At 41.4% G+C, this 26604-nt stretch overlaps 1 pseudogene; it reads left to right on the top strand.

Annotated features, from left to right (window-relative positions):
- Window positions 1-286: 286 nt before the first annotated feature.
- Window positions 287-26043, top strand: LOC117529986 (annotated as a pseudogene).
- Window positions 26044-26604: the final 561 nt, after the last annotated feature.

Here is a 26604-nt window from a genome sequence, read left to right as displayed (position 1 = left end):
CTGACATGGTTTTGCACATAAGACTGACATGGTTTGCACATAAGACTGGCATAGCATGTTTCAAGTACACACACATATCCCCCACCAAATTACGCCCATGTGCACAATCACTATCTGCTGCACTAACTGGACTGATCGAGAGGATTTAGTACTGCTATAACGGACTGAGGCAGAAGGTGGCAGCAATGCAACAATATGGATGCCGGCTGCCGTTAAACGACATAGAAGAAGCAGCAGCGTTGGGTTGTGTATGTTTACAGCATCAACCCCACCCCCTGCTCTGGTCCCGCCTACAGTCGGTCAGCTGACCGTCAGCGGAGTCTGCTGTCTGTCAAACGCTGAAAGCGATCGTTGGACCGAACTAGCGGTCCTGCTGAGGCTATCACAGAGTGGATACGCGCGGATGGTCATGGAGGTTCTGGACGTGTTGATGCAGGCTCTGGCCGTGTTCGGGTTCCTGCTCTTCTTCGTGCTCTGGCTCATGCACTTAATGTCAATCATCTACGTGTGAGTACAGCCGTGCTAGCTTCACGCAGCTAACTCTTAGCCGCACATCGTTATTAGTGATCACGTGATAATTAACCAATCAACCTAGCATTAAAATGAAGTCAAGTAAAACAATAGAAAACTGTGAAGTTTATAAGTGGCTTGTTTGAAGCTAAGTCGATGTTTAGCGGAGAGCAAGCAGTTGGGCGTTTTCCTGGTTTACCGTTAGCCTGCTAGCCACTGCCTTGTGCTTCCGGATATCCACTTAAAGTCAGAAACAGTGTTCTGACGAACCATCCTACTTTCTCGAAATGTCCTGGCTTGGGTGTTTAATTCATATTTTGGGGACTGTGAGGTGGTTTTCCTCATAACTTTTGCTTTGGTGTGGACAGCAAAAGTTACCCACTGCATATTTCCTCAGTAATTGTGCATTAAGTGGACCTACCAACAGCTGCTAACATCATTAGCATACAATATTAAACAAGACAAGAGTTTCACTCAGCATGAATATTAGAACAAGGATGTCTTAGATTAATTGTTTGGGCATTTCACTGCACAAGTCATATTATTCCAGGTGTTTGCAACAAAATACTCGAAACAGACAGAAAAGTGATTGGCTCAGTTTCTGTCAGAGACTACGAGCAGAGGAATCAATGGACACTCCGGTTTCCTCACATAATCAAAAACCATGCTTCCTTAGGGTCTTCTCCTTACTCTGCCCCTGACCAAGGAAGCATCTCTACATCTGGAGTTGGTCCAAGGGTGCTGGACTGTGGCAGCCCACTGCTCCTAGTGGTTGGATTGTGTCTAACTGTAATTAGGATGGGTTAACTACAGAGGACAGAAATCTGTGTGTGTGTGTGTGTGTGTGTGTGTGTGTGTGTGTGTGTGTGTGTGTGTGTGTGTGTGGTGTGTGTGTGTTTTATATATATATATATATATATATATATATATATATATATATATATATATAATATATCAGTGACGAAAATAGTATTTGAACACCCTGTGGTTTGCAAGTTCTCCCACTTAGAAATCATGGAGGGGTCTGAAATTTTCATCTTAGGTGCATGTCCACTGTGAGAGACATAATAATCTGCAAATACACTCAACAAAAATATAAATGCAACACTTTTGGTTTCGCTCCCATTTTGTATGAGATGAACTCAAAGATCACAATGTATTATTTTTTAATAATTTATTTGTATGTTACTGCTGCAAATAAGTATTTGAACACCTACCAACCAGCAAGAATTCTGGCTCACACAGACCTGTTAATTTTTCTTTAAGAAGCCCTCTTATTCTGCACTCTTTACCTGTATTAATTGCACCTGTTTGAACTTGTTACCTGTATAAAAGACACCTGTTCACACACTCAATCAATCACACTCCAAACTGTCCACCATAGCCAAGACCAAAGAGCTGTCTTAGGACACCAGGGACAAAACTGTAGACCTGCACAAGGCTGGGATGGACTACAGGACAACAGGCAAGCAGCTTGGAAGAAGACAACAACTGTTATGACTATTTTTGAGAAAGTGGAAGAAGCACAAAATGACTGTCAATCTCCCTTGGTCTGGGATTCCTTGCAAGATCTCACTTTGTGGGATAAGGATGATTCTGAGAAAGCTCAGAACTGCACAAGAGAACCTGGTCAATGACCTGAAAAGAGCTGGGACCACAGTCACAAAGATTACATTAGTAACACATGATGCTGTCAAGGGTTAAAATCCTGCAGGGCAGCAAGGTCCCCCTGCTCAAGCCAGCACATGTCCAGGCCCATTTGAAGTTCACTAGTTACCATCTGGATGATCCAGAGGATCAATGTGAGAAGGTCATGTGGTCAGATGGGTGATTCTATGGTAATGGAATTACCCTGATGGGAAAACCTGGCCATATTTTAGCTCCCCATTAAAAATGTGCTCGGATTATAATTCCGTTACCATAGAATCTCCCAGATGAGACCAGAATAGTGCTTTTTGGAATCAACTCCACTTACCATGTTTAGAGGATGAGAACAACCCCAACTTTACTTATATTTGTAATCTGTCTCTGTCAACTGGGGTTTTTCCAGATGAAATGAAAATTGCTAAGGTAGTCCCATTATATAAAAATGGAGACAAACATAATTTTTCTAATTACAGGCCAGTATCATTGCTTCCACAGTTTTCTAAAATTATGGAAAAAGTTTTTGTAACAAGATTGGATAAATTTATTGAGAAACATCATATTTTAAATAATGCTCAGTATGGATTCAGAACAAAACATTCGACAGCTATGGCAATTATGGAACTAATAGAGAAAATATCAACAACAATAGATAATAAGGATTATTTTGTAAGTATTTTTATTGACCTGAAAAAGGCTTTTGATGTTATAGACCACTCAAGATTGCTCCACAAGTTACAACAATATGGAATAAGAGGTGTTGCACATCAGTGGGTAAAAAGCTACTTAGAAAATAGAAAACAGTTTGTTCAGATAAATAATACCAAATCAGAATTGTGTAACATTATTTATGGAGTACCACAAGGATCGGTACTTGGACCCAAACTGTTTATTTTGTATATCAATGATTTTGTGAATGTAAGAAAGAAAGAAAAGAAAATAATGTCATTACAAATAGATGGAATGGATATACAAAGGGTAAAAGAAATGAAATTTTTAGGAGTCATGATTGATGAAGATCTTACATGGAAGTCACACATAAATTACATAAAAGGAAAAATAGCGAAAGCCATTGCTGTTTTGCATAAAGTAAAATATTCATTAAGTAGTTATGGTTTATTAACATTGTACAATTCATTGATTGTCCCATATTTAACTTACTGTGTAGAAATCTGAGGATCAACATATACAACCTATATACAACCTTTATTTATTTTGCAGAAAAGAGCTTTAAAAGTGATTAGTAACAGTGGTTTTAGAGATTCATCTAATCCATTGTTTATTAAGTATAGGGTACTTAAATTTCATGATTTAGTTGATTTGAAAATATTACAAACGATGTACCAAGTTAATAAAATACTTTACCAACAAACATTCAAAATATGTTTGAAAAAAGAGTAAGTAGTTATAAATTGAAAGGAATAGAAGTCTTTAAAAAACCAAGATTTAGAACCAAAGTAAAGGAAAGGAGTATTGCAGTAAATGGTGTCAAATTATGGAACAATCTTAATAAAGAAATTAAAGAATTAAGGTCGCTTAAATTATTTAAAAAACATATTAAATTAGATGTATTAAGTAAGTATGAAACTATGAAGTAAGTCAGTGGGCTGCAAGAAAGTAAAAAAAAAAAAAAAAAAAGTAAACTGTTAATAATGTTTGGAGTGTCTTAAGTTTAAATGTAACCTGTCAGTGATGTAATCTATTAATTAATGGTCATAATTATGAAATGGGTCAGTGGTATGTGACAAGTTAAAGAAATGCAATCTGTTAAATAATGTTGACTATGATGCTGTATATTGAAAGATTGTATTGTTAAAAGGGGCAGAAATCATAAGACTTGTTCTTCTTTCTGCTCCTTTTCATTCTGGTATTGTGGTGCTTTTGTTTTTTGCTTTTCTGTTTTTCTTTTAAATGAATGAAATAAATATTAAAGAAAAAAAAAAAAAAACCATCCCAACCATGAAGCATGGGGGTGGAAACATCATACTCTGAGGGTGCTCTTCTGCAAAGGGGACAGGACGACTGCACCGTATTGAAGGGAGGATGGATGGGGTCATGTATTGCGAGATTTTGGCAAACAACCTCCTTCCCTCAGTAAGAGCACTAAAGATGGGTCATGGCTGGGTCTTCCAGCATGACAATGACCCCCAAATACACAGCCAGGGCAACTAAGGAGGGGCTCTGTAAGAAGCATTTCAAGGTCCTGGAGTGGCCTGGCCAGTCTCCAGACCTGAACTCAATAGAAAATCTTTTGAGGGAGCTGAAACTCCAAACCTGAAAGATTTGGAGAATATCTGTATAGAGGAGTGAACCAAAATCCCTGCTGCAGTGTGTGAAAACCTGGTGAAAAACTACAGGAGACGTTTGACCTCTGTAATTGTAAACAAAGGCTACTGTACCAAATATTAACATTGATTTTGCATTCGGGATTCGACGCACATTAGTGGAAATACCCTGGATCTGGTTCTCGCACATGGTATTGCTGTCACGAATATTGACATCATGCCTCTTACATCAGTGGTGTCTGGTCACTCGCTTATTAAGTTTACAGTTTCGCTGCCGTGTTTAGTGGAACAACAACCTTATATATCATTATGGCAATGCATCAACTCCTCAATTAAGACTGAACTCGAAGCTAGACTGCCTGATGTCTTAGCTTCACATTTGACAAATACCCAGTGAGTAGGCAGACTTGTGGATAGTTTAAACTCAGTGCTCAAAACTACACTCGACATGATTGCACCACCTGTGTTAAAACCGCGCTCCCCCAAATCACACTCACCTTGGTTTAATGATTATCTGCGTGACCTCAAGCATAAAGCAAGAGGTCTAGAACGGAAATGGCGTCATTCAAAATTATAAGTATTTCACCTTGTGTGGCGTGATGCTATCTTAGACTATAAGCATGCATTATTGGCTACAAAGCGGACTTACTACTCTGATTTGATCAACAAAAACAAGCATAACTTAAAGTTCTTGTTCGAAACGGTGGCAACACTTATGCATGGACAACCACCTGTTGTTCGCTCTCCTTTTACAGCACAAGATTTCCTGGATTACTTTGGGAAGAAAATAGAAGACATCAGGTTTAAACATATCCCGGCATGCCTTAACCCAGCCGCTACAACCCTGCTATTGAGGTGGGCGCCACTACTGAGGTATTACCTAGATTTACAGAATTTGATAGTATCTCACTAGGCATTAGGGCTGCAGCTATCAATTATTTTAGTAATCGAGTATTCTATCAATTATTCTGGCGAGTAATCGGATAAAAAGTACTTTTGCGTTTTTAAACATCATCAATAGTCCAGGGCTCTCCTTAAGCAATGGCACAATGTCACTGCGCCAAAGTGTTAGCATTTTGCTGAAATGGCGATGGGATGTGGCTTTCTGTTTTGTTTTCTCCAACTTGTAAAATGTAACCATTTTAAGTTTTTTTTTTTTTTTTTTTTTTTTGTTAAGGTTGATGGACTGGGTCCCTGTGTGATATTTTTATATATATACGAGGTCTATTAGAAAAGTATCCGACCTTATTATTTTTTCAAAAACCATATGGATTTGAATCACGTGTGATTACATCAGACATGCTTGAACCCTCGTGGGCATGCGAGAGTTTTTTCAACGCCTGTCGGTTACGTCATTCGCCTGTGGGCAGTCTTGAGTGAGGAGTCGTCCACCCGCTTGTCGATTTTTTCATTGTTTAGGAATGGCTCAGAGACTGTTGCTTTGTTTGATAAAATTTTTTTCAAAACTGTAAGGCACAACAGAGTGGACACCATTCAATAAATTCAGCTGGTTTTCGGTAAAAATTTTAACGGCTGATGAGAGATTTTGGTCTGGTAGTGTCGCTTTAAGGACGGCCTACGGCGCCAGACGGCGATCTGCGCTTCGAGGCGGCAGCGTCTCGCCGTTTCAAGTTGAAAACTTCCACATTTCAGGCTCTGTTGACGCAGTAAGTCGTCAGAGAACAGAGAACTTTCAGAAGAAGTCGGCATGAGGAGTTTATTCGGACATTCCATTGTTAACGGTCATTTTGTAATGAAAGAACGTGCGGGCAGAGTCGCATGTCGGGCTGGACCCGATCGCGGGGGGTCGTGGCAGGAAAAACACCTCCGTTGGAAATCTTAACGGGCAAGTTGGAACATGCCCAAGCTGTTAAACAATTTCTCAGTTACTCACTTGTTGAAAGCCATTAAAAGCCGCCTGAATTCTACAAATGGTTTTCAACACGGAGGTGTTTTTCCTGTCGCGGCGCACACAGATTTGCCGAGTCGTCACGGAAATGACTCCGCGAATTTGCGCGTACGTCTTTCATTAAAAAAATGTCCTTAAACAGTGGAATGTCCGCATAATTCCTCATGCCGGCCTCTTCTGAATCTTCCTCTGTTCTCCCACGATGTCCTGGGTGAATTAAGCCTTAAATTAGGATGTTATCAGCTCGAAACAGGCGACGACGGCGCCTGGAAGCGCTGGCAGGACGTCCCGCTCCGTGGGAAGTCCTTTCACCGACAGAAACACCCCCATACTCTCATCAGCCGGTAAACTTTCACAGAAAACCAGCTTAATTTCTCGAATAGTGTCCACTCGGATATTCCTCACAGGCCAGAAAAAATTTTGATAAAGCAACACGCGCCGTCTCGAGCAGCGTGTGAAACAAAGAGAATTCAGCCGAGAGGGCGGGACCACATCTCACTCAAGGCCTGCCCACAGGGAAATGACGTCACCAACGCGTGAAAAAACTCACGCATGCGCACGAGGGTTCAAGCATGATTGGTGTAATCGCATGTCATTCAAATCCATATAGTTAAAAAAAAATAAAAGGGTCGTTTTATTATCTAAGAGACCTCGTATATATATATATATATATTTTTTTTTCCCCCTCTTTCTCTCAATTCAGCAGATGCATTTCAGCCGGAGGTTGAACATGCAGCCTCGCAGTCAGTTTTTTTATTATTTATTTAAGTCACCGTGTTTGTGAAGTGTTTGTGTGTTGTCCTAAAAAGCAAAAAATTAAAAAGTCAAAACAGTGTGAGTCTGAGGGAAACACAGAAGAAAGAGTGGACTTCTGCTGTTTGTCAATGTAGCCGGGGCCAGAGCTGTGACTCGCCCGGTCTGTCAGCCCCTCACACCGTGCAGAGGGCAGCCGGCCACCGTCCCTCCCCACGTAGAGCAGACCGTGTTTTTTTTTTTAAATGAGACAAATACACTGCTTCGCTTTAAATGCACAGTAAGTCTATTTCAGATGATCGGCGTGGACCATCTATCTCTTAAAAGGCTTTATTTTACTCTGTCACGCTGGAAAGTGGTAGCTATCATTGCTAATTTCATTAGCTGTTATGCTCCAGTCTTATTCTGTTTTTTTTTCCTGTGGACTTTGCAGCGCCACACACAGGCCTGGCATATGTACTACAACGTTAAACGAAGCTTCGAGGCACAGAATTTGCCTCGAACATTTTTTGTAATCGAATTATTCGAGTTACTCGACTAATCGTTTCAGCCCTACTAGGCATGCTGACAAAACTCGTAATATCAACAAAAAGCACAACTTGTTTATTTGATCCTATACCAACAAAATTGTTTAAGGACCTGTGGCCCCTCTTGGCCGACTGTGCTGGAAATTATTAATCTTTCTTTAATTTCTGGATCTGTTCCTAAATGTTTAAATCTGAAGTGATTAACCAGTACTTAAGAAACCTAATCTTGACCTAGTGGTATTGACAAACTATCGGCTGATATCAATCTATCATTTTTCTCTAAAAATTCTGGAAAAATGTGGTGTCACAGTAGCTCGTAGACTAGCTTACTGGAGAATAATCTCTTTGAGCCACTGCAGTCTGCTTTTAGAAAATATCATTCCACAGAGACGGCTCTCACTAAAGTGGTGAATGATCTTCTGCTTACAATGGATTCGGACACGCTATGGTTCGTTGCTGTTAGATCTCGTGCTGCATTTGATACAGGGATCATCATATTCTACTTGATAGGCTGGAAAATCATTTTGGGATTACTGGGAGTGCCCTTGCATGGCTGATGTCATACTTGACCAGTCATTCTCATTGTGTTTTGTACAGTAACACTACCTCTAACCTTAGTGACATGAAATTTGGGGTTCCACAGGGGTCTGTCTTAGGCCCCCTGCTTTTCCTTCCCTTTATATAGCACCCCTTGGCACATATTGCAAGCGTGTTGGGATTACCCTTCACGCTATGCAGATGGTACTCGTTATACGAGGTCTCTTGGATAATAAACCGACCCTTTTTTTTTTTTTTAACTATATGGATTTGAATGACATGCGATTACACCATCATGCTTGAACCCTCGTGCGCATGCGTTAGTTTTTTCACGCGTGTCTGGTGACGTCATTTCCCTGTGGCAGGCCTGAGTGAATGTGGTCCCGCCCTCTCGGCTGAATTCCTTTGTTTCACACGCTGCTCGAGACGGCGTGCGTTGCTTTATCAAAATTTTTTCTGGACCTGTGAGGAATATCCGAGTGGACACTATTACGAGAAATTAAGCTGGTTTTCTGTGAAAAGTTTAACAGCTGATGAGAGATTATGGTGTGTTTCTGTCGGTGTAAGGACTTCCCACGGAGCGGGACGTCCTGCAGCGCTTCCAGCACTGTCGTCGGCCTGTTTCGAGTCTGAAAACATCCTAATTTAAGGCTTAATTCACCCAGGACATCGTGAGAGAACAGAGAAGATTCAGAAGAGGCCGGCATGAGGAATTTATGCGGACATTCCACTGTTTAAGGACATTTTTTTTAATGAAAGACGTACGCGCAAATTTGCCGAGTCGTTTCCCGTGACGACTCGGCAAATCTGTGTGCGCCGCGACAGGAAAAACACCTCCGTGTGAAAACCATTGTAGAATTCAGGCGGCTTTTAATGGCTTTCAACAAGTGAGTAACTGAGAAATTGTTTTAACAGCTTGGGCATTTTCCAACTTGCCCGTTAAGATTCCAACGGAGGTGTTTTTCCTGCCGCGACCCCCCGCGGTCGGGTCCCAGCCCGACATGCGACTCTGCCCGCACGTTCTTTCATTACAAATGACCGTTAACAATGGAATGTCCAAATAAACTCCTCATGCCGACTTCTTCTGAAAGTTCTCTGTCTCTCTGACGACTTACTGCGTCAACAGAGCCTGAAATGTGGGAAGTTTTCAACTTGAAATGGTGAGATGCTGCCGCCTCGAAGCGCAGATCGCCGTCAGGCGCCGTGGACCGTCCTTAAAGCGACACTACCAAGACCAAAATCTCTCATCAGCCGTTAAAATTTTTATACCGAAAACCAGCTGAATTTATTGGAATGGTGTCCACTCAGTTGTGCCTACAGGTTTTGAAAAATTTTTATCAAACAAAGCAACAGTCTCTGAGCCATTCCTAAACAATGGAAAAAAATCGACGAGCGGGTGGACGACTCCTCACTCAAAGACTGCCCACAGGCGAATGACGTAACCGACAGGCGTGAAAAAACTCTTGCATGCCCACGAGGGTTCAAGCATGTCTGATGTAATCACACGTGATTCAAATCCATATGGTTTTTGAAAAAAATAATAAGGTCAGATACTTTTCTAATAGACCTCGTACATGCCGAAAACTGCTGGTAATCTCGTTCACATAAAATCCTTAGGAGATTGCCTTTGCAGCAGTGAGAAGTTGGATGTCTAGAAACTTCCTACTTTTAAACTCTGATAAGACTGAAATGGGCATCAATTTGACCAGTTAACGCTCAGCCTTGGCTCATGTGTCATACATCACACTGACAAAGTAAGGAATCTTGGGGTAATTTTTGATTCTTCATTGTCCTTGGGCCTCCACATTAGAAATATTACTAGGACTGCTTTCTTCCACCTGCGAAATATAGTGAAGATTCGTCCCATCCTGTGTATGGCTGATGCTGAGACCCTGATCCATGCATTTATCTCTTCTAGATTGGACTACTGCAATGTTCTATTTTCTGGTTTACCACAGTCTAGCATTAGGGGTCTCCAATTGGTTCAGAATGCTGCAGCCAGATTTTTGACATGAAGCAGAAAGTTCAACCACATTACACCCATTTTGGCATCCCTTCACTGGCTTCCTGTCCCAGTGAGATAAGATTTTAAGGTTCTGCTACTAACCTATAAAATTATTCATGGACTGGCACCTCCCTACCTAGCTGACCTAATTAAACCTTACGTACCGGCTTTACGTTCTCGGGGTGCAGGACTACTTTGTGTCCCTAAGGTGAATAAGACGTCTGCGGGTCACAGAGCTTTCTCTTATCATGCCCCTGTTCTGTGGAATGATCTCCCTGCGTCAATAAAATAGTCAGATTCTGTGGAGATTTTCAAGTCCAGACTTAAGTTGCACTTATTTTCCCCTTTCATATTGCTAGCATACTGGTACAGTTTTGTTTTCCACTTTTTACTCTTTTAATTCATTTATTAGTAATTGGAGCAGGCTACGGCCTCAACTTTACCTAAATTCTGGGTCTTTTAGTGAGTTTAGGGCTAGTGGCCGGCGATCACCTTAGTACTTCTCTGTTTTTCTTGTTGTTTAATGCTGGCAAATTATACAGTATTTCTTGTCTGATGCCTGATTCTGTTTTTTCTCTGTTTAAGGTGCAGCTCCATCCAGAGATGGGAGTTGTATTTGTGTTGGCAATCCTCCTGTCCTGTGCGCCAATAGCATTTCTTGTATATTTGTCTGTGAATTGTTCTGTAATTTATGTTTGTAGCATGGCCCAAGCAGAGGGTCACCCCTTGGAGTCTGGTCTGCTTGAGGTTTCTTTCTCAAATCATCAGAGGGAGTTTTTCCTTACCACTGTTGCTCTGGGGGTTGGTAAGGTTAGACCTTACCTGTGTGAAGCGCTTTGAGGCAACTCTGTTGTGATTTGGCGCTATACAGTATAAATGAAAATAAATTAAATTGATTGAAATTGAATTTTCACAGGTGTTCAAATACTTATTTGCAGCAATAACATATAAATAAATAAATGATTAAAAAAATCATACATTGTGATTTCCAGATTTTTTTTTTTTTATTTTTTTTTTTAAGATTATGTCTCACAGTGGACATGCATCTAAGATCAAAATTTCAGACCCCTCCATGATTTCTAAGTGGGAAAACTTGCAAAACCGCAGGGTGTTCAAATAGTTATTTTCCTCAGTGTGTGTGTGTATATGTGTATATATATACACACACACACACGTGTACAATGACAATAAAGGCCCTTCTTCTGTCTGTAGAAACCAAAACCATTTTTGTACCAGACTATTAAAAATGTTTATTTCTGCTCTAAATTTGGATGCTTTAAAATGGGCTTCTAAGGAATGTGCTCTGTTTTGGAGCCGGCCTCAAGCAGCCAGTCAACGAACTGCACTTCCTGGTTGGGGTCAAAATGCGAGCTTGAGTGTTGCCGCTTGGTTGGTACTTGACAAGTTGAGTTTACTGAGTTTACTTTGTGTGGATCCTTCACTATCTGTGGTCTGTTTCAGGTTGACTTCAGTTCCTTGGAGCACTTCACCTTGTTCATTCTTCATTAGAACTTCTACCACGACTCACAAGATGGTTCTGTTTATTAGGGCTGCCACAAACAAATTATTTTGATAACCAGCTAGTCACTGATTAGTTGACTAATCATATCATGCGTAAATTATGGCTTATCACACCAGCATGCAGCTGTTATTTGTCTTTGAATGTTGCTATTGTTTATTTTACTGTGTGTTATTGTTGGCAATATTGTTTTAATACATTCATGCCAGGAAAGCAAATTGAAATTGAGAGAAAGAGAGTGAGGGAGAGACTGACGTTCTCAAAGGATGTCATATTTCTTTTCCATCATTGTGGTGAAGTGAGATCGATATCATGTCAGTCATCAACATGTTCAAGATTGCTTCAGTCAGGATATTTGCTTGCCGACGTGCGCATGTTGTTGGCTTGGTAACAGTCGTCCAGTGAAGAGGGACATATTTTTAGCACTGTAACATAGTGTTATCACGTTTCCTATTCAAACATGATGTTGTTATAACATTACAGCAAACACATAACATATGTGTGATAAGGCTAATGAAACCATCATCATTGATGTTGACATTTACAATTTACATGTCAATATAAGTAATGAGCTCACTATAGACATTAATGTTAATGGATAACTTGCCAATTAGCTTACAGAGACACCTGTCCCTCTTTGTCAGCATCAGCCACAATGTGTTTCCTTTTCAGATGCTCCTGCATCGCCATTTTACTGCCGTGGAAGGCAAATTCTGCCTTGCAGATTTTCCTTTGCACATTTTTCTCTTTAATTTGGTTTGAAATGTTCCCAAACTTTTGAGCTTCTTTGCAGACACGCTTTAGTTGTTTTGGCATAACTTTTTCAGTGACATCATGGCTGTCCCGGATTATCACAACTGTGCATGTGCGTCAAGGACAGAAAGGCAGGTACAGCAGCAGCTTTGAGAGGAAAACAAAGCTTAAAAAATAAACGGTGACACCAATCATTAAATTAGTCACAGATGATTTTGATAGTCGACGTAATTGTGACTAATTGTGGCAGCCCTACTGTTTATACAGCACTGATTCAGAACATGTTGTCTCAAGGCACTACACACAAGCAAGGTGGAGATGGCGGGGTCACCCACCCAGGACCTGGGGATGACCTGCCATGTGTTTTCCATGTAACCAGCTGATTAGTTGCATCTGGTGTTTTCTAGCTGTTGACTGGCTGAGCACGCCTGACTTGGTTAAATAGCAGTGGACGAAGGAGGTGACTTCCAGGAGCCGGGTTGGTGACCCCTAGTTACATGTCTCCAGACAAAGCACAGTGGTGGCTTTAAAGCAAGTCCAATCCAGGCCCAGATGTCCATTAATGCTTATTTCCAGACGCCATAGTGCAAAGAACAGCCTCAAGCCTGTGATTGGCTGATACATCTCAGACGCTGTAAACTGTGGTGTTCTATTGATTTTTGGTGGACTGTTTTTACAGTTCGGGCTGTGATGTCCTCTTCCCAATGTTTTTGTCACGTACTATGTCAAAGTATTAGATTACGAGGTGCTCAAAAAGAAGAAAAAAAAAAAACTTTTACATTTTGTGTAAACTGTCTTCTTATTTTTCATGGTGGTCATTCTGTCATGATTATTGATTGATTTGTCCTATTTGTATATGGAGTTATGTAAATCTCCTGGTCTGTTATTTTAATAGAACACACAGGACACAGCCTTTGCCCTGATGGTGTCAGTGATGATGACCAGGCATCTGTAATCTGATTCACCAACAGTTGGCCTCTTGTGAATTAATTATTCAGCTCTCTGCAGACTGTTCCTCTGCATGTTCACTTGTCTTTATCTATATATATATATAATTTACAGAAGACTAGCCTGCTTGATCTCTGACCTCTCTCCCACTGTTCCTCTCAGGCGTCTTCATCTTCACAAGAAAAGGTCGGAGGTCAAAGAGCCCTTTGCACAGCTGGCAGGAGTTTCTCTGCTGAAGCCACTGAAGGGCGTTGACACAAACCTGATCACCAACCTAGAGACGTTTTTTACCCTGGATTACCCCAAGGTGACGCTCACACACTCTAGTTTGCTCAGAGCACCATGCAAACATTCCACCATAATGAACAGACATTTAACAGTTCCTCATAATCCAAAAAAATACAAAAAACCTGGCGGGGACATCAGGGGTCACAAACATCTTCAGTGTGAGGTCATATAGCTTTGCTGTTCTTGCACAAGAAATATGGATGTGCTTCTACAGTAGTGTTCACAATAATAGTAGTGCTATGTAACTAAAAAGATTAATCCAGGTTTTGAGTATATTTCTTATTGTTACATGGTAAACAAGGTCCCATTAGATTCGGTAGATTCTCACAAATCCAACAAGACCAAGCATTCATGATATGCACACTCTTAAGGCTATGAAATTGGGCTATTAGTAAAAAAAAAAAAAGTAGAAAAGGGGGTGTTCACAATAATAGTAGTGTGGCATTCAGTCAGTGAGTTCGTCAATTTTGTGGAACAAACGGGTGAATCAGGTGTCCCCTATTTAAGGATGAAGCCAGCACTTGTTGAACATGCTTTTCTCTTTGAAAGCCTGACGAAAATGGGACGTTCAAGACATTGTTTAGAAGAACAGCGTAGTTTGATTAAAATGTTGATTGGAGAGGGGAAAACTTATACGCAGGTGCAAAAAATTATAGGCTGTTCATCTACAATGATCTCCAATGCTTTAAAATGGACCAAAAAAAACAGAGACGCTGGAAGAAAACAGAAAAAACCATCAAAATGGATAGAAGAATAACCAGAATGGCAAAGGCTCACCTATTGATCAGCTCCAGGATGATCAAGACAGTCTGGAGTTACCTGTAAGTGCTGTGACAGTTAGAAGACGCCTGTGTGAAGCTAATTTATTTGCAAGAATCCCCCGCAAAGTCCCTCTGTTAAATAAAGACGTGCAGAAGAGGTTACAATTTGTCAAAGAACACATCAACTGGCCTAAAGAGAAATGGAGGGATATTTTGTGGACTGATGAGAGTAAATTGTTCTTTTTGGGTCCAAGGGCTGCAGACAGTTTGTGAGATGACCCCAAACTGTGAATTCAAGCCACAGTTCACAGTGAAGACAGTGAAGCATGGTGGTGCAAGCATCATGATATGGGCATGTTTCTCCTACTATGGTGTTGGGCCTATATATCGCATACCAGGTATCATGGATCAGTTTGGATATGTCAAAATACTTGAAGAGGTCATGTTGCCTTATGCTGAAGAGGACATTCCCTTGAAATGGGTGTTTCAACAAGACAGTGACCCCAAGCACACTAGTAAACAAGCAAAATCTTGGTTCCAAACCAACAAAATTAATGCCTCGCAGATGTGAAGAAATCATGATAAACTGTGGTTATACAACTACACAACAAAAATATAAACGCAACACTTTTGGTTTTGCTCCCATTTTGTATGAGATGAACTCAAAGATCTAAAACTTTTTCCACATACACAATATCACCATTTTCCTCAAATATTGTTCACAAACCAGTCTAAATCTGTGATAGTGAGCACTTCTCCTTTACTGAGATAATCCATCCCACCTCACAGGTGTGCCATATCAAGATGCTGATTAGACACCATGATTAGTGCACAGGTGTGCCTTAGACTGCCCACAATAAAGGCCACTCTGAAAGGTGCAGTTTTATCACATAGCACAATGCCACAGATGTCGCAAGATTTGAGGGAGTGTGCAATTGGCATGCTGACAGCAGGAATGTCAACCAGAGCTGTTGCTCGTATATTGAATGTTCATTTCTCTACCATAAGCCGTCTCCAAAGGCGTTTCAGAGAATTTGGCAGTACATCCAACCAGCCTCACAACCGCAGACCACGTGTAACCACACCAGCCCAGGACCTCCACATCCAGCATGTTCACCTCCAAGAATCGTCTGAGACCAGCCACTCGGACAGCTGCTGAAACAATCGGTTTTGCATAACCAAAGAATTTCTGCACAAACTGTCAGAAACCATCTCAGGGAAGCTCATCTGCATGCTCGTCGTCCTCATTGGGGTCTCGACCTGACTCCAGTTCGTCGTCGTAACCGACTTGAGTGGGCAAATGCTCACATTCGCTGGCGTTTGGCACGTTGGAGAGGTGTTCCCTTCATGGATGAATCCCGGTTCACACTGTCCAGGGCAGATGGCAGACAGCGTGTGTGGCGTCGTGTGGGTGAGCGGTTTTCTAATGTCAATGTTGTGGATCGAGTGGCCCATGGTGGCGGTGGGGTTATGGTATGGGCAGACGTCTGTTATGGACGAAGAACACAGGTGCATTTTATTGATGGCATTTTGAATGCACAGAGATACCGTGACAGGATCCTGATCCTGAGGCCCATTGCCCACGGAGTCAGAAGTGTCTGACTCCGTGGTATAACTCACAAACTCGTAGCTTAAAGCAGATAACCCGTAATGTGGAGAGGAAATGGCGTCTCACTAATTTAGAAGATCTTCACTTAGCCTGGAAAAAGAGTCTGTTGCTCTATAAAAAAGCCCTCCGTAAAGCTAGGACATCTTTCTACTCATCACTAATTGAAGAAAATAAGAACAACCCCAGGTTTCTTTTCAGCACTGTAGCCAGGCTGACAAAGTGTCAGAGCTCTATTGAGCTGAGTATTCCATTAACTTTAACTAGTAATGACTTCATGACTTTCTTTGCTAACAAAATTTTAACTATTAGAGAAAAAATTACTCATAACCATCCCAAAGACGTATCGTTATCTTTGGCTGCTTTCAGTGATGCCGGTATTTGGTTAGACTCTTTCTCTCCGATTGTTCTGTCTGAGTTATTTTCATTAGTTACTTCATCCAAACCATCAACATGTTTATTAGACCCCATTCCTACCAGGCTGCTCAAGGAAGCCCTACCATTATTTAATGCTTCGATCTTAAATATGATCAATCTGTCTTTGTTAGGTGGCTATGTACCACAGGCTTTTAAGGTGGCAGTAATTAAACCATTACTTAAAAAGCCATCACTTGACCCAGCTATCTTAGCTAATTATAGGCCAATCTCCAACCTTCCTTTTCTCTCAAAATTCTTGAAAGGGTAGTTGTAAAACAGCTAACTGATCATCTGCAGAGGAATGGTCTATTTGAAGAGTTTCAGTCAGGTTTAGATTCATCATAGTACAGAAACAGCATTAGTGAAGGTTACAAATGATCTTCTTATGGCCTTGGACAGTGGACTCATCTCTGTGCTTGTTCTGTTAGACCTCAGTGCTGCTTTTGATACTGTTGACCATAAAATTTATTACAGAGATTAGAGCATGCCATAGGTATTAAAGGCACTGCGCTGCGGTGGTTTGAATCATATTTGTCTAATAGATTACAATTTGTTCATGTAAATGGGGAATCTTCTTCACAGACTAAAGTTAATTATGGAGTTCCACAAGGTTCTGTGCTAGGACCAATTTATTCACTTTATATATGCTTCCCTTAGGCAGTATTATTAGACGGTATTGCTTAAATTTTCATTGTTACGCAGATGATACCCAGCTTTATCTATCCATGAAGCCCAGAGGACACACACCAATTAGCTAAACTGCAGGATTGTCTTACAGACATGAAGACATGGATGACCTCTATTTCCTGCTTTTAAACTCAGAATAAAACTGAAGTTATTGTACTTGGCCCCACAAATCTTAGAAACATGGTGTCTAACCAGATCCTTACTCTGGATGGCATTACCCTGACCTCTAGTAATACTGTGAGAAATCTTGGAGTCATTTTTGATCAGGATATGTCATTCAAAGCGCATATTAAACAAATATGTAGGACTGCTTTTTTGCATTTACGCAATATCTCTAAAATCAGAAAGGTCTCAGAGTGATGCTGAAAAACTAATTCATGCATTTATTTCCTCTAGGCTGGACTATTGTAATTCATTATTATCAGGTTGTCCTAAAAGTTCCCTAAAAAGCCTTCAGTTAATTCAAAATGCTGCAGCTAGAGTACTGACGGGGACTAGAAGGAGAGAGCATATCTCACCTATATTGGCCTCTCTTCATTGGCTTCCTGTTAATTCTAGAATAGAATTTAAAATTCTTCTTCTTACTTATAAGGGTTTGAATAATCAGGTCCCATCTTATCTTAGGGACCTCGTAGTACCATATCACCCCAATAGAGCGCTTCGCTCTCAGACTGCAGGCTTACTTGTAGTTCCTAGGGTTTGTAAGAGTAGAATGGGAGGCAGAGCCTTCAGCTTTCAGGCTCCTCTCCTGTGGAACCAGCTCCCAATTCAGATCAGGGAGACAGACACCCTCTCTACTTTTAAGATTAGGCTTAAAACTTTCCTTTTTGCTAAAGCTTATAGTTAGGGCTGGATCAGGTGACCCTGAACCATCCCTTGGTTATGCTGCTATAGACGTAGACTGCTGGGGGGGGTTCCCATGATGCACTGTTTCTTTCTCTTTTTGCTCTGTATGCACCACTCTGCATTTAATCATTAGTGATCGATCTCTGCTCCCCTCCACAGCATGTCTTTTTCCTGGTTCTCTCCCTCAGCCCCAACCAGTCCCAGCAGAAGACTGCCCCTCCCTGAGCCTGGTTTTGCTGGAGGTTTCTTCCTGTTAAAAGGGAGTTTTTCCTTCCCACTGTAGCCAAGTGCTTGCTCACAGGGGGTCGTTTTGACCGTTGGGGTTTTACATAATTATTGTATGGCCTTGCCTTACAATATAAAGCGCCTTGGGGCAACTGTTTGTTGTGATTTGGCGCTATATAAAAAAAATTGATTGATTGATTGTTGTGCCATACATCCAATAATGCACGGCCCCATGTTGCAAGGATCTGTACACAATTCTTGGAAGCTGAAAATGTCCCAGTTCTTGCATGGCCGGCATACTCACCAGACATGTCACCTATTGAGCATGTTTGGGATGCTCTGGACCGGCGTATACGACAGCGTGTACCAGTTCCTGCCATATCCAGCAACTTCGCACAGCCATTCAGAGTGTCCTTTTATTGTGGACAGTCTAAGGCACACCTGTGCACTAATCAGCATCTTGGTATGGCACACCTGTGAGGTGGGATGGATTATCTCAGCAAAGGAGAAGTGCTCACTATCACAGATTTAGACTGGTTTGTGAACAATATTTGAGGGAAATGGTGATATTGTGTATGTGGAAAAAGTTTTAGATCTTTGAGTTCATCTCATACAAAATGGGAGCAAAACCAAAGTGTTGCGTTTATATTTTTGTTGAGTGTAATACAAGTTTAGTGATTCACAGGATTGCTAAAAAAGCAGGTTGAACATAATAGTTTTGAGTTTGTAGCATCAATAGCAAATGCTACTATTATTGTGAACACCCCCTTTTCTACTTTTTTTTTTTTTTTTTTTACTAATAGCCCAATTTCATAGCCTTAAGAGTGTGCATATCATGAATGCTTGGTCTTGTTGGATTTGTGAGAATCTACTGGTACCTTGATTCCCATGTAACAATAAGAAATATACTCAAAACCTGGATTAATCTTTTTAGTCACATAGCACTACTATTATTCTGAACACTACTGTACATTGACTGATGGGGGCGCTGAGCTGCATGTTTGTTTAAAACACAAGTTACATTAGTGTGTGCATGGAGTGCAGAGCCAGCGCTGTGTAATAGTTTGTCCCAGTGCTTCCATATTCTGTCTCCAATGAATGGGGGAAAAAAAAGGTTTTTCAGGGAGTATTGTCTAAACAACACAAACATGTTTCTCCAGGATCATGCCTTCACACAATGAGCGAAAATGCATTTCCTCCGTTGTTTGTTGGACTTTGTAGCATTGGTATGTTCCAATCTATTGACCTTTGTGCGTCCAGTGTCTGTAGGAGCGTTGTGAGGAAAAATGTCAATTTAGCACACAGACTAAAGGGCTGTGATGCGACGACACTGTCAGGTGGGAGTGTAGAACCTTCAAGTACCTATGTTGTTACTTCTGACGTTATTGAGGATGAGCTAATATCAGGATAACTTACTGAAAAAAATGATACATCATATTGAACAGGTGTCTTATTTTGGGACTGAGGCAGAGTGGTTCGTCTTTCTCACATGATCTGTGACGCAGTGGATGCTCCGTGTGCGTGTTATTAAATATTCATAGACTGTATATATACTGGACAAAGCCTGCGTGACATCACCTTTTGTTTTTCTATACAGACTCAGAACAGGCGAAATGACCCCCTTATCTGGGCGTCTCCATGTTGAGAGCCCTGCCCACACCAATTCATGATGAACATCAACAATGCATAAAAGGGGCAGAATGTGGGTAGCTGTGTGTGTGACGAAAAAAGTGTGAACACACCCCTCTCTGAGTCCGAAACACCAGCTAACAGGCTAAGCTGGGTTCAGATGTTTATCAAATCATATTTTTGGGGACTGCGCAGTGTTTTTTTCTGTGGACAGCAAAATTTATGAGCCCTGTATTTCCTCAGTAATCGTACATTAAGTGGACCTACTGACAGCTGCTAAAGTGTTAACACCGTTAGCATACAACATTAAATAAGATGAGAGTTTCACCTAGCATCAGTATTGCAGAACAGATGTCTTAGATGATGTTTTCAGCACAACAACACAGATTATACCAGGTGTCATAAAACACGCCAAACAAAGCAACAACACATTGGGCCTCATGTATCAAAGTTGCGCACTTGTGGCGGTAAATTTACGGTGTGAATTTGAAGTACACCAAAGTTGCCGTGACATGTATCAAGCAGTGCGCACCTGTCCATTTCCAGCGTACGCCTGACGTGACCTTGATAAATGCGGCGGGTGAAAACGATCGTAATTATAATAAACACGCCCATAAATATTCAGGACTCTGCTTCCGACACACCCTCATTTTACGACATGGAAGCCCGGAAGACGGCAAAGAAAAAGAACTCCACCAATCACGATGCGTGCCAATAGAGCGTCAAAAGCGGCCGTCGTATTAATTGTTTTGTAGTATAATCAAAAAGTTTCTGTGTAGGCTCTCAGTTGTCCAGGTGGTTTTCCATAGTAGAGAAGCTTGAATCTTCGACTGGACTGGGTTGCTTGACGTGAGGACGTTTTCCTTCAAATCACAGAAGCTTCCTCAGCTAAAATTCTTGCTCTGGTAGTCTGACTTCTGTCTTGACTCTTGTAGAGAAGAATAAACCAGAAGCCAACAAAAGCTGGAGTTTTTAACCTAACCAGATCCCTCCTACCGAGAGGCCGACTGCTTAGGCTAGTGACTAAACAATAGCTCTAATTAGCACCTATTGTGCACTCTCCTAATGATGGGATGGAAGCCTCCTCTGATGGCTCCCTTGACGACTCTCTGATGATGTGAATGACTCATTACCATACACAGACAGACAGACAAACAGAGCAATGTAGTGTATTATATCAGATGTCAGGAAAACTGTAACGAACACTACATAGGTGAGACTAAGCAACCTTTAAACAAGAGGCTATACCAGCACTGCAGAGAGGTCGCCAGTGGACCTCAGTCTGCAGTTCATCTCACCTGAAAGACACTAACCACACGTTTGAGGACAAGGAAGTTAAATCTTAGCCAGAGAGAAGAAATGGTTTGAGAGAGGTGTCAAGGAAGCATTCTTTGTAAAACAGTTGAAACCCAGCCTTAACCGGGGGGCAGATCTCAGACACGCTTTGTCCCGTTTACAATGGGGTACTCAGGTCAAAGCAGTTTCAGTCTTTTGTTCATGGTAATGAGTCATTCACGTCATCAGGAGAGTCGTCAAGGGAGCCATCAGGGGAGGCTTCCATCCCATCATTAGGAGAGTGCACAATAGGTGCTAATTAGAGCTATTGTTTAGTCACTAGCCTATACCAGTCGGCCTCTCGGTAGGAGGGGTCTGGTTAGGTTAAAAACTCCAGCTTTTGTTGGCTTCTGGTTTATTCTTCTCTACAAGAGTCAAGACAGAAGTCAGACTACCAGAGCAAGAATTTTAGCTGAGGAAGCTTCTGTGATTTGAAGCGAAGCGTCCTCACATCAAGCAACCCAGTCCAGTTGAAGATTCAAGCTTCTCTACTATAATCAAAAAGTGTTACAGTGGTCCCTCGTTTATCGCGGGAGTTACGTTCTAAAAAATAGCCCGTAATACGCGAAACTGCGACATAGTCAGCGTTATTTTTTACAATTATTATAGACGTTTCAAAGCTGTGAAACCACTTTATACACTTTCTCAATTAGGCATGAACATTTTCTCACTTTTCTCTCGTGTGTAAACACTCTCAAAGTTCAGACCTTAGTAGAAAAATAAGACCAAACTGTTTTCAGGCCCAAACTTTTGTTTGAGAAATAAAAATAGAACGTTTTCCTATAAATAATTATGATGGCTTTTAGAACTAACGAATGTAATTTTAACAATCAACGTACGAGGTTGGACACAAGAAATTATTAATAGTGACTGACCAGTATTTCACAGATCGCGCCTCTGCGTCCTGACGCCGCGCCTTTTTCCACTCACACCTCGCTGCAGGTGTCTGTTTCCGAGTGACAAACAGTTATGAGTAGTTGTTGGCGCTCTTTTTTCTTGAGATTCTTATAAACAGACACGCAGAACACTGTAAAAAAAAAAAAAAAAAAAAGCATGCAAAATTGGACAAAAAACTCAGTGAAACGGCGAGGCCGCGAAAGGTGAACCGCGTTATAGTGAGGGACCACTGTATTCTCTTTTCACATGTCAATAATTCTTGACATGTGGATATTTGCTCGCTCAATTAATAAGACACCTAATTTTTCAGATTTCTTTATTCTTAAGATGTATTTCTTTATTTATTTTATTGTGACAAATGAATGGAGACGACAAAACCTGATTGCAGCACGGGCGAAGGGAATGATAACACTACAGTTGTAATTATCAATTTCATTGTCTAAAACGAACACCACATAAAGTTAAGCTCAGCGCTGCTTTGGCTCCAGGCTCTGGAGAAAAAGCGCGCGCAGCGCTTCTTTGCGTTCAGCACTGTGGCCACAGATTGTGCTTGATAGACCAGCAATCCCGCAAAAGCGGGATTTGTATTGATTATTATGTAGTATAATCAGGAAAGTGTTATTTATGTAACATATGCATTGATTTATATAATGGCACTGTTTATCATGTTGATCAGTTTCATTTTTATGTGGATTCCAGCGCTGGTTCATTTTGCTGTATAATTTACACCACCTCTTGACCTGGTGTATATTTTCATCACAGCGTACGCCAACAACCACACTGATAAATGCCAGGTAGCGCAGCTGTTTTGGCGTACACCCCATATACGCTCAAATATCGCCATACGCACGTTGATACATGAGGCCCAATGAGTGGACTGAGTTATGGTCGGAAGCTACAAGAGGTGTTGCCGTGCTGGATTCAGCAGCTGTCACTCAAAGCAACCACACGCACAGATACCAAACTTTATGGCTTAAAATGTCTTTAAAAAAGAAATTAAACACCCTAGTACAGTTGTCATGGAGGAGGAAACTATAGAGACAAAAACCACGCTGTAAGTATGTTTATTTCTGCTTTGAAGTTGGATATTTTCAAACAGAGTCCTATGGGAATGTGCTCTCTTTTGGAGCCAGCCTTAAGAACTACATGAAATATGATTGCTGCATTAGGGCTAAAATACAGGCTCGAGTGTTGCCACTGTGAAATGTCCTGTGTTACCGAACCTTCAGCTGACTGCATCATTTTAATGTTGCTTTGTCTGTTGCAGTATGAGGTCCTGCTGTGTGTCCAGGAACAAGATGATCCGGCTGTCGATGTTTGTAAGAAGCTGCTCGGCAAATACCCCAACGTAGACGCTCGATTGTTCATCGGTGAGAAGAAATGATTGTTTGCTGTTTTACAAATTACATTCTCATTTTATTCACGAGAATAAATTTATCGACTGTTGGCTAGCGGCTAATGCTGTCGCCTGCTTCTTAATACATCATAAGAGGCTAATATTAGCATCTGTGTGTTTCTGGTTCTCAGGGGGGAAGAAAGTTGGAATCAACCCCAAGATCAACAACCTGATGCCTGGCTACGAGGGAGCCAAGTACAACCTGATCTGGATCTGTGACAGTGGCATTAGAGGTGAGTGCCATTCCCGCTCATCCTGGTTGTGTCTGCTACCAGTGCTAAGTTGCTATATGTGTAACGCAGTGAAACCCGACACCCTGTTGGATCTGACAAATCAGATGACAGAGAAGGTGGGATTGGTTCATGGTTTGCCATATGTTGCTGACGCCCAGGCTTCGCTGCTACGTTGGAGCAGGTAAGGCTAAAGCCATCGTTTGTACACGCTAGCTCTGAGAATCATGTTCATAAGAGTTTTCATATTCTACATTATAATCAAAACCCTGTGTGGTTATCTGCCCACATGAAGCTGTGACTGGAGAAGCAGCAGAAACGTTGATTCAGTTACTGACTCACCTTTTAATGCTTATTGTTATTTTTTTGTTTTTTTTTAGAGCAAAGGGTGTTTTTGTTCAATTTGTTTTGTGAGTCGAACACGGCTCTTCCTCACATAGTTTTATTCGTCCTACACGTTTCAGTGGGTTACTGACCGCAGGTTGCTGGGTTCAGTTCCCCATAATACAGGAAAATCACTAAGGTCCATTGAGCAAGGTGCTTAATCACCACTTTGGTGTGTGTGGTGTGTGTGCGCGCGCTCTCCACTTTGGGCCTCTACTTTAATTGGAAGACTCTTGTAGAAATTGAACCCACTCATATGTTATCTGTATAATTTTAAAAAACATGTATTTATTTTGAAAACATTGTCTCTCCCCCACCACACACTGATGCTTAAAATATTTGCACGGGTTTGATTTGTGGGTTATTGGCGCTCGCTGCTGCTCATCTCTGACATTCATGACACCTGAACGGTGCCGATGGGTTTCAGGTGTATTTTGGGACGTCCCACCCTCGTTCCTACATCTCTGCTAACGTGACGGGGATAAAGTGTGTGACGGGAATGTCGTGTCTGATGAGGAAGGATGTTGGATCAGGCCGGCGGGTTGGTCACCTTTGCTCAGTATATCGCAGAGGATTACTTCATGGCTAAAGCCATCGCCGACAGGTTAGCACACCACTGGGGCATCAGCATTAGCACCTGCTAATATCTTGTTTTAATTTCTCTTTCTTTTCGTCTGTGGCTCAGAGGTTGGAAGTTCTCCATGGCAACACAGGTGGCACTACAGAATTCTGGATCATATTCTATTGGGCAGTTCCAGTCTCGCATGATCAGGTGACCTCACAGATTCTTAGTTTATTCCTTGTTCTCTTTGATTTTCTTAATAACCTGATTAAGTGGCAGTGATTAATTTGGACTGATGTGCTTCAGATGTTTTTAAATGTATTTCACATCTTGAGTTAATTAATTCTGGGATCAATTTTATTTTTTATAAAGATAATAATAATAAAAATCCTCAGTTAATCAGATTTTCTTGAATCTGAATGACTACATGAATTTGAACTGGTTGAAATGACCCAGTCCGAATGGCTGACTCAGCAGTGCTGACCCGTTAAACCTGATCCTCCAATCATCTTCAAAGCATCAAATCTCAGTGAGACAAAAGAAGTGGCAATCACTTACATTGTGGGGGAGCATCAGCTACCACATTTAGTCCATGTGGCCCGTTTCTCTGTGCATGATCCAGCACACAGTTGGAGTGTTGAGGACCCTAGGAGCTGAATAAGGCCAAGGACAGTCCCACATTTCACCTGGCTTTGACAGATAGATGGTTATGTTGAGAGATGTGGGAATGGACCAGTTATCCGCCTGGGTGGTTGCCATCCCGTACCCAAAAGCAGTGGTGTTATGGTGTTGTTTATGTGGCAAGCACAGCACCAGTTCATGCTCCAAGACCTGACTTGTGTCCCACTGGAATGACTTTGTTCCTGATGTCCTCAGAACGTTCTAAAGTTTTAAAAACATTATTTCAAACAGAGACTAAAATATCTTAAGATGCTCTTAATGCTGTTTGCATTTTTCCAGAGATGTGTAAAAAAATGTTTGGACTTGTTAGATTGAGTTGTCAAATGTTGGCACTTTAAAGACTTAACGGTCAGGGTGTGTTAACGGCAGTGGTGTGTGAGTGTTGCTGGCAGTTTTTATATTTTAAAAACTGCTGATATGTACATTTGTGTTGTTTTGAAGGTGGACGAAGCTGAGGATCAACATGCTTCCTGGGACTGTCCTGGAACCTGTCTCTGAGTGCTTCTTGGCCAGCCTCATCATTGGCTGGGCTGCTCATCATGTGTTCAGGTACACAGTCAATCAGACTTTTATCCATTCCACTGTGATGTAACAGTGTTTCATGTTGTAGACATAGTTTCCTGCATTTTCTGTGAAGATGGATTTTAAAGTTTGTCCACCAGGGGGCAGAATAGTGCTGAATGTTTTTGATTAAACTGATCTCAAGTTTTGTTTTTGACTGAAACTTCTTAAACCTGAAAGACACAAATGGGTGTGAGTGACATTTTGTGGAGTGGCAAAACAAGTGAAGATCAGCTGATGAAGTTTTGGGATGGATCCAGATTAAGGGGGCAGATCTTTAACACAACTTAAAAGTAATATGAACTGTAACTGGTTGTGCTGTCAGTAACTACCTTTAAAGAGGCACTATGCAACTCTGATCTGTTGTCACTGTTTTGTCAGGCTTTTGTTGTTGTTGTTGTATTCTTCTCTATGGAGCCCCCTACAACTTGGGAGTACAGGTCACTCACTGCTGACTTCCCCTGCTCTCTATGTGCATTTGTTTTCAACAGAGCTGGTGAATGCGATCCGTGGAGCAACAGTCCACAGAAATACACAGTGAACAAATAGTGTGGTATGGTATGTCAATGAAACAGTTCCCGTAGGAGTTTTGTGCTAAAATAGATTTTCTTGCTGTTTTGGATTCAGTAGGGACCAGACTGTAAAAGAATGATGGGGTTTAAATTTTCATACTGCTGCCGCCTTCTTCAAGGAGGGAAAATTTGAAATA

The sequence above is a fragment of the Thalassophryne amazonica genome, chromosome 17, assembly GCF_902500255.1.
Source record: "Thalassophryne amazonica chromosome 17, fThaAma1.1, whole genome shotgun sequence".
Classification (NCBI taxonomy): domain Eukaryota; kingdom Metazoa; phylum Chordata; class Actinopteri; order Batrachoidiformes; family Batrachoididae; genus Thalassophryne; species Thalassophryne amazonica.
This window is presented reverse-complemented; position numbering and strand designations above follow the sequence as displayed.